This window comes from Canis lupus, chromosome 1 (assembly GCF_011100685.1).
Source record: "Canis lupus familiaris isolate Mischka breed German Shepherd chromosome 1, alternate assembly UU_Cfam_GSD_1.0, whole genome shotgun sequence".
Classification (NCBI taxonomy): Eukaryota; Metazoa; Chordata; class Mammalia; order Carnivora; family Canidae; genus Canis; species Canis lupus.
Window position 1 is genome coordinate 93,720,444 of NC_049222.1, and position 6,349 is coordinate 93,726,792.

General features: G+C 42.3%; 1 pseudogene; it reads right to left on the reverse strand.

Moving 5' to 3' along the window:
• Positions 1-4,925: 4,925 nt before the first annotated feature.
• On the reverse strand, positions 4,926-6,044 carry LOC100687131 (annotated as a pseudogene).
• Positions 6,045-6,349: the final 305 nt, after the last annotated feature.

A 6,349-nucleotide genomic window follows, 5' to 3' on the forward strand; every position in this document is an offset into this window, starting at 1 on the left:
CACAACACCTCTGGTCCAGCTTGCAAAGTAATTCATCACTGAGGCTGCCACCTTGGTGGCAGGAAACAAATCCTGCTGGACAACTTCTATTCCTACAGGATTTTTGCAGTGCAGGCTGGTCAGAGTGATATCAGCACCGCAGAAATGACGCATCAACACATCCTGCTCACATCCAGGCCCCTGCCAAAGAAAATGGCCCATGTCCCAAAGGGGACTTTTCCAAAGAGTTAATTAGCAGAGAACAAAAGTGTAACAGTCAGATAAGTATGGCTGCAAATTTTCCATTTAATCAAAAATATGAATTAGAGGACACTAAATTGTAAGCATTCCTCAAATAATGTAGGAAGGAGCATTCATATGAAGGAAATGATTTTTAAAAAATGAAGGCTCTAATGTCAAGGATGAGGGGAAACATCTTGTTGGTAGGAGTGTGTAAATACATATAATGTGTTAATTTTCTATAGTTATTGTAACAAATTACCACAAACTTTAATGGCTTAAAACAAGACAAATGTATCACTTACTAGTTTTGTGGGTCAGAAATCCAACACAGATCTCCCTAGGCTAAGAGCAAAGCTAGAAGCAGGCCTGCATTCCTTGCCTTTTTCATTTCCTTGTTTTTTCGACTTCTGGGGGTTACCTCCATTCCTTGTCTCCAAACTCCCTTCCTCCATCTTCAAAGCCAGCAAATCCGAGCCAGTCCTTTTGACACCACCATCTCTCTGGCTCTCTCTTCCACTTTCAGGGACCTTTGTGATTACCCTGGCCCATCCAGATAACTCAGGATAATTTCCCTATCTTAAGGTCAGCTGATTAGCAACCTGAATTCCATCTGTAATGTTAATTCCCCTCTGCCATAGAAGGTAACATATTCATTGGTTCCACGAATTAGGACACAGATATTTTTGGGGGCTATTATTCTGCCTACCATGTATAACTTCTCTAGAGAGCGATTTGTTCATGTCTATCAAAATTTTTCATTTGACTCAGCAATTCCACTGCTAAGCATGGGTGTGTGTGTGGATATACTTTCACGGACACACAAAAATACCTGCTGCAGTATTATCTGTAGTTAAAAAAGGCACGGAGGGGGTGGGGAGGAACGCCTGGGTGATGTGGTAAGTTAAGCCACTGACTCCTGGTTTTGGCTCAGGTTGTGATCTTAGGATTGTGAGATGGAGCCCACCATTGGGCTCCCTGCTCAGCTCGGAGTCTGCTTAAGACCATCTCTCCCTCTCCTTCTGCCCCTCCCCACCTCTAAAATAAATAAATAAATCTTAAAAAAAAAAAAAAAAAAGATACCAGGAGCACCTGACTGGCTCAGTCAGTAGAGCATGCAAGTCTTGATCTTGGGGTTGTAAGTTCAAGCTCCACATTGGGCATAGAGTTTACTTTAAAAAGAAATCTGAGGGATCCCTGGGTGGCGCAGCGGTTTAGCGCCTGCCTTTGGCCCAGGGTGCGATCCTGGAGACCCGGGATCGAATCCCACGTTGGGCTCCCTGCATGGAGCCTGCTTCTCCCTCTGCCTATGTCTCTGCCTCTCTCTCTCTCTCTCTCTCTCTCTCTCTCTGTGACTATCATAAATAAATAAAAATTAAAAAAAAAAAGATACTGGAAACCATCTAAATGTTCATTACGGAGGGTCAGACGTAATCAGTTATGCTTAAGCCTTAAGATGGAACATTATGCAGCATGGGAAAAGAATAAAGCAATAAAGCAGAGTCGTACATCCTTGTAATAAATGCTCCCTGAAATACAGAACTAAATAAAAATATTTTTAAAAAATAACAAAAAAAAAAAAAAAATAGGGATCCCTGGGTGGCGCAGCGGTTTGGCGCCTGCCTTTGGCTCAGGGCGCGATCCTGGAGACCCGGGATCGAATCCCACATCGGGCTCCCGGTGCATGGAGCCTGCTTCTCCCTCTGCCTGTGTCTCTGCCTCTCTCTCTCTCTCTCTCTCTGTGACTATCATAAATAAATTAAAAATTTAAAAAAAATAACAAAAAAATAAAATAAGACTAAGGGGGGGCAAAACACACGGAATAAAAAAATGTGTGAAGTATGCTGCTATTTGGAAGAGACAGAGGATATGATATGTGTGTACATGCTTAGAATATTCCTGAAAGGATACACCAGAAAGTGCTAATAGTGGATGCCTCGGGGGAGGGGCCATAGAGTAGAGAGAGAGAAGAAACTTCTTTCTTTCTTTTTTTTTTTAAATTATTTATTTATTTATTCATAGAGACACACAGAGAGAGAGAGAGAGAGAGAGAGGCAGAGACACAGGCAGAGGGAGAAGCAGGCTCCACGCAGGGAGCCCGACGTGGGACTCGATTCCGAGTCTCCAGGATCTCGCCCTAGGCTGCAGGCGGCGCTAAACTGCTGCGCCACTGGGGCTGCCCAGAAACTTCTTTCCATTGAACGTCGTTAGGTACTTTTCAAATATTTTTGCCAAGTATTTGCATTATCTAGTCCAAAAAGGAAAACAAAATAAGTAGAAACATACAACACTAAAGAGGCTAAATCTGGCTAAATAAGGAAGACCAGGAACTGGATTCTTCAGCTTTTGGGGGCGTCATTCTATATACTGCCTGCCATGCAAACACCTCTGCAAGTGTGGTCGCTCTTCTTCTTCCAGGACAGTGCGTCCTATCCTGTGACCCCTGGCTGTCTCAGGGGTCCTAAAGCCCCTAAAATAATAAGCAATGCTTCTGCATGTACATATGTGCATTTTTCTGGGAAGAGAAGCTGTGGTTTCCATCAGAGTCTGGAAGGGATAGAGTTAGTCAAACCAGGTTTTAGAACCACTGTCCTGCCCTCTATACTCTACCCTGACATCAGTTCCTTTTACAGTACAAAGAAGGGCCTCCTGTGTTATCTGACAATGCAGCAGGTAAAGAAAGAGGGGCTATTCTCTGCAGCACTTTCATGCCCACTTATTAGAGCAAACGGTCTCTCCAGGGGAAGCCATATTCAATAATAAGTGAAAAAGACCTCCGAAGTCCTGTTCTGGGCCATTAATTTATGCCTGGACTCAGACTCATTTGTTAGGCCTACAATCTTTCAAAACAGTGAATTATTCATTAGCAAATGTGAATAACACCAGCAGATTGAGTTTCCAAAATGAGTTGTTCATTAGCATTTGTGAGAAATTCCTGGAAAAAAAAAAAAAGGTCCAAGTACAGGAAACAATCTGGATTATTTCAGCAATGATGCATTTTCAGATCACTGGTTTTTTTCTTTTAAAGCACAGACCCAGGGGCTCCCGGGTGGCTCAGTGGGTTAGGCATCTCTCGGTTTCCACTCGGGTTGTGACCTGGGGGTCATGTGATCAGGCCCTGCGTGGAGCCCTCCATTGGGTTCTGCACTTGGCACAGGGTCTGCTTGTCCTCCCCTCAATCAGTCTCCCATTCTGTCAAATAAAATTTTTTAAAAAACACAGGCCCAGCCTTGAGACCCAAGAAATAATTGTTGAATATCTGCCTTCTCCAAAATCTTTCTCTGAAATATTCTTTGACAGTTTAGTTTTCTCACAGTTTGATATATAGAAAAGTTTACTTTTTCTAACTTTTACAATGAATGTATAAAAGAGCTCAATGAACAATGCTGGGCTCTTTCCTTGATTCTCATAAACTGCCCAAAGATGAAGTTTATATTTTTTAAAAACTTAATGAGCCCACTGATTAATCTTAACATACTAAAATTGGCATCATGTCTCCCTACATGATTCATAGAAAGCACCTATGAAACACTTATGCCACGAAAGTTGAAGTTGAATTTATTTAAGCCATTAGAGCGGCACTGGTTAATAAGATAGCTGCATATAACTATTTAAATTAACTAAAACCAAATTAAATCTAAAATTCAGTTCCATGGGATCCCTGGGTGGCACAGCGGTTTGGCGCCTGCCTTTGGCCCAGGGCGCGATCCTGGAGACCCGGGATCGAATCCCACGTCAGGCTCCCAGTGCATGGAGCCTGCTTTTCCCTCTGTCTGTGTCTCTGCCTCTCTCTCTCTCTCTGTGACTATCATAAATAAATAAAAAAAAAAATAAAAATAAAAAATAAAAAATAAAAAAATAAAATTCAGTTCCTCACTTGCACTAGTCACATTTAAAGTATTCAATAACCACATATGGCTAGTGGCTACCATACTGCATAGGGCAAGTGGAATATTTCCATCCCACAGAAACTTCTACTGAAGTATTGCTCTAGAGCTAACTTAAAGGAAATATGGAGGTTAGAGAAACATGTCCATGACACCATAAGGAAGCAAACAGACATATTAGGAATGTGGGACATTGTATAGAACAACTGATCCAGGGACACCTCGTGGCTCAGCAGTTGAGCATCTGCCTTTGGTTCAAGTTGTGATCCCAGGGTCCCGGGATGGAATCCCGCATTGGGCTCCCCGCAGGGAGCCTGCTTCTCCTGCTTGTGTCTCTGCCTCTCTCTGTTCTCTCATGAATAAATAAGTGAAATCTTTATTTTAAAAAAAAAAAAGAAGATTCTTAGTGATATCACTATGAAATGCCCTTCAGTAGAATTCTTACATACACTTACAGAGAAAATGCGGTGGATCTATTTGCCTCAAATGCAGATTAAGCAAATTATTGAGGCACATAATACTTTCCAATTCAGAGGAAATCCCCTTGAGGAAAAAAGCAGCACTGTATTATAAGAATAGTGGCCTCAGGCAGCCCCCATGGCCTAGCGGTTTAGTGCCACCTTCAGCCCAGGGTGTGATCCTGGAGACCTGGGATGGAGTCCCACGTCGGGCTCCCTGCATGGAGCCTGCTTCTCCCTCTGCCTGTGTCTCTGTGCCTCTCTCTCTCTCTCTCTGTGTCTGTCATGAATAAATAAAATCTTAAAAAAAAAAAAAAAAAAGAATAGTGGTCTCTGCATGAATATCCAAAACAGGAACTGGCAATTTGAGTATTTCTTTAATTGTGTATACTTCTCCAGAATTTTCCCCAAGTATCAGGAAAGCATCCAAGGAAGGAATTAAATTGCAATTGAATAGCTTTTAACAATCTTGAAGTCATTTGAGATCTGGACTCACACGTGGGATCTATTTCACAAACTTTATTAGAGTTTATGAGTCAGACTCCTATTTGGCTTCCACTTTGATTCACTGGCTTTTGTAGGCTCAGTACTTACTTAATACCACACAAACCCTTACACAAGATTACCCTTGGGCATTCTGGGTCCATATCCTTTCATTTTAAAGTAATTTCTACTCAGGAAAAACTAATTTGCTCCTTTGAGTGTCAACTGACTATGTCCATGGGAGCAGTAGGCTAATTATGACCGAAAGCAGTTTCCAAGGAATTATATTTATTATCCAATATAAGAAAGTAGAAAAGAGCCTGACTTCATTCCAGAACTTGTAAAAAAGTATCCGTTGAATCTGAGCAAAGGATTTAGGCCCCAACGTCAGCAATAGCTAAGATGATGTCATTATAGCCATTCTTTATTCTCCTACCAAAATATATCTCTTTCCATTCCTTTTTCACCCTCTTTTCTTTTTTAAGGTGGTTGTTCAAGGTTTTTTGAAGATACTACAGCACAGCAGAAAGATTCAAATGGATCCCTGTGGTGTTTTGAAATTCATCCCAACTGTAGGCTGAGTGAACTGCAGGTTGGATGGATTGCCAAAGTCCAAGAGTTTCAACATTTCCTTAGTGCCAGGACCTACTTCAATGATCTCCTAATCTATAGCAGAGATCTTGGACACATAATTATCTTTCCTTTCTCCTCCTTCTGCAGCTTGATGGCCGTCCCTCTCATCAGGCTTCTCTGAATCTGCTTGCTTCATCAGGTGTGTGACATAGACTGTGATCATAGTGCAGAGCTTCTTGCTGGGGATGATGGCAATCTCCTTGCACATGCGTTTGTTGGTGTAGAAGTCATTGCCCGGGGGCATGTAGTATTTCTCAGTGATGACCCAAGCAGCCGTCTTCAGGGTTTTTGGTGCAAACGTGGCCCATGTTGGCAGGTATGGTCCACCCTCTTTATTTAATCCTACACCTTTCCTTTTATCTTTGTTTCCATTCATTAATTCTTTATTCATCCATTCAATACACTTTTTTTTAAAATTTTTATTTATTTATGATAGTCACACAGAGAGAGAGAGAGGCAGAGACAAAGGCAGAGGGAGAAGCAGGCTCCATGCACCGGGAGCCCGATGTGGGATTCGATCCCGGGTCTCCAGGATCGCGCCCTGGGCCAAAGGCAGGCGCCAAACCGCTGCGCCACCCAGGGATCCCTCAATACACATTTTTTAAAAGACTTATTTATTCATGAAAGACACAGAGAGAGAGGCAGAGACATAGGCAGAAGGAGAAGCAG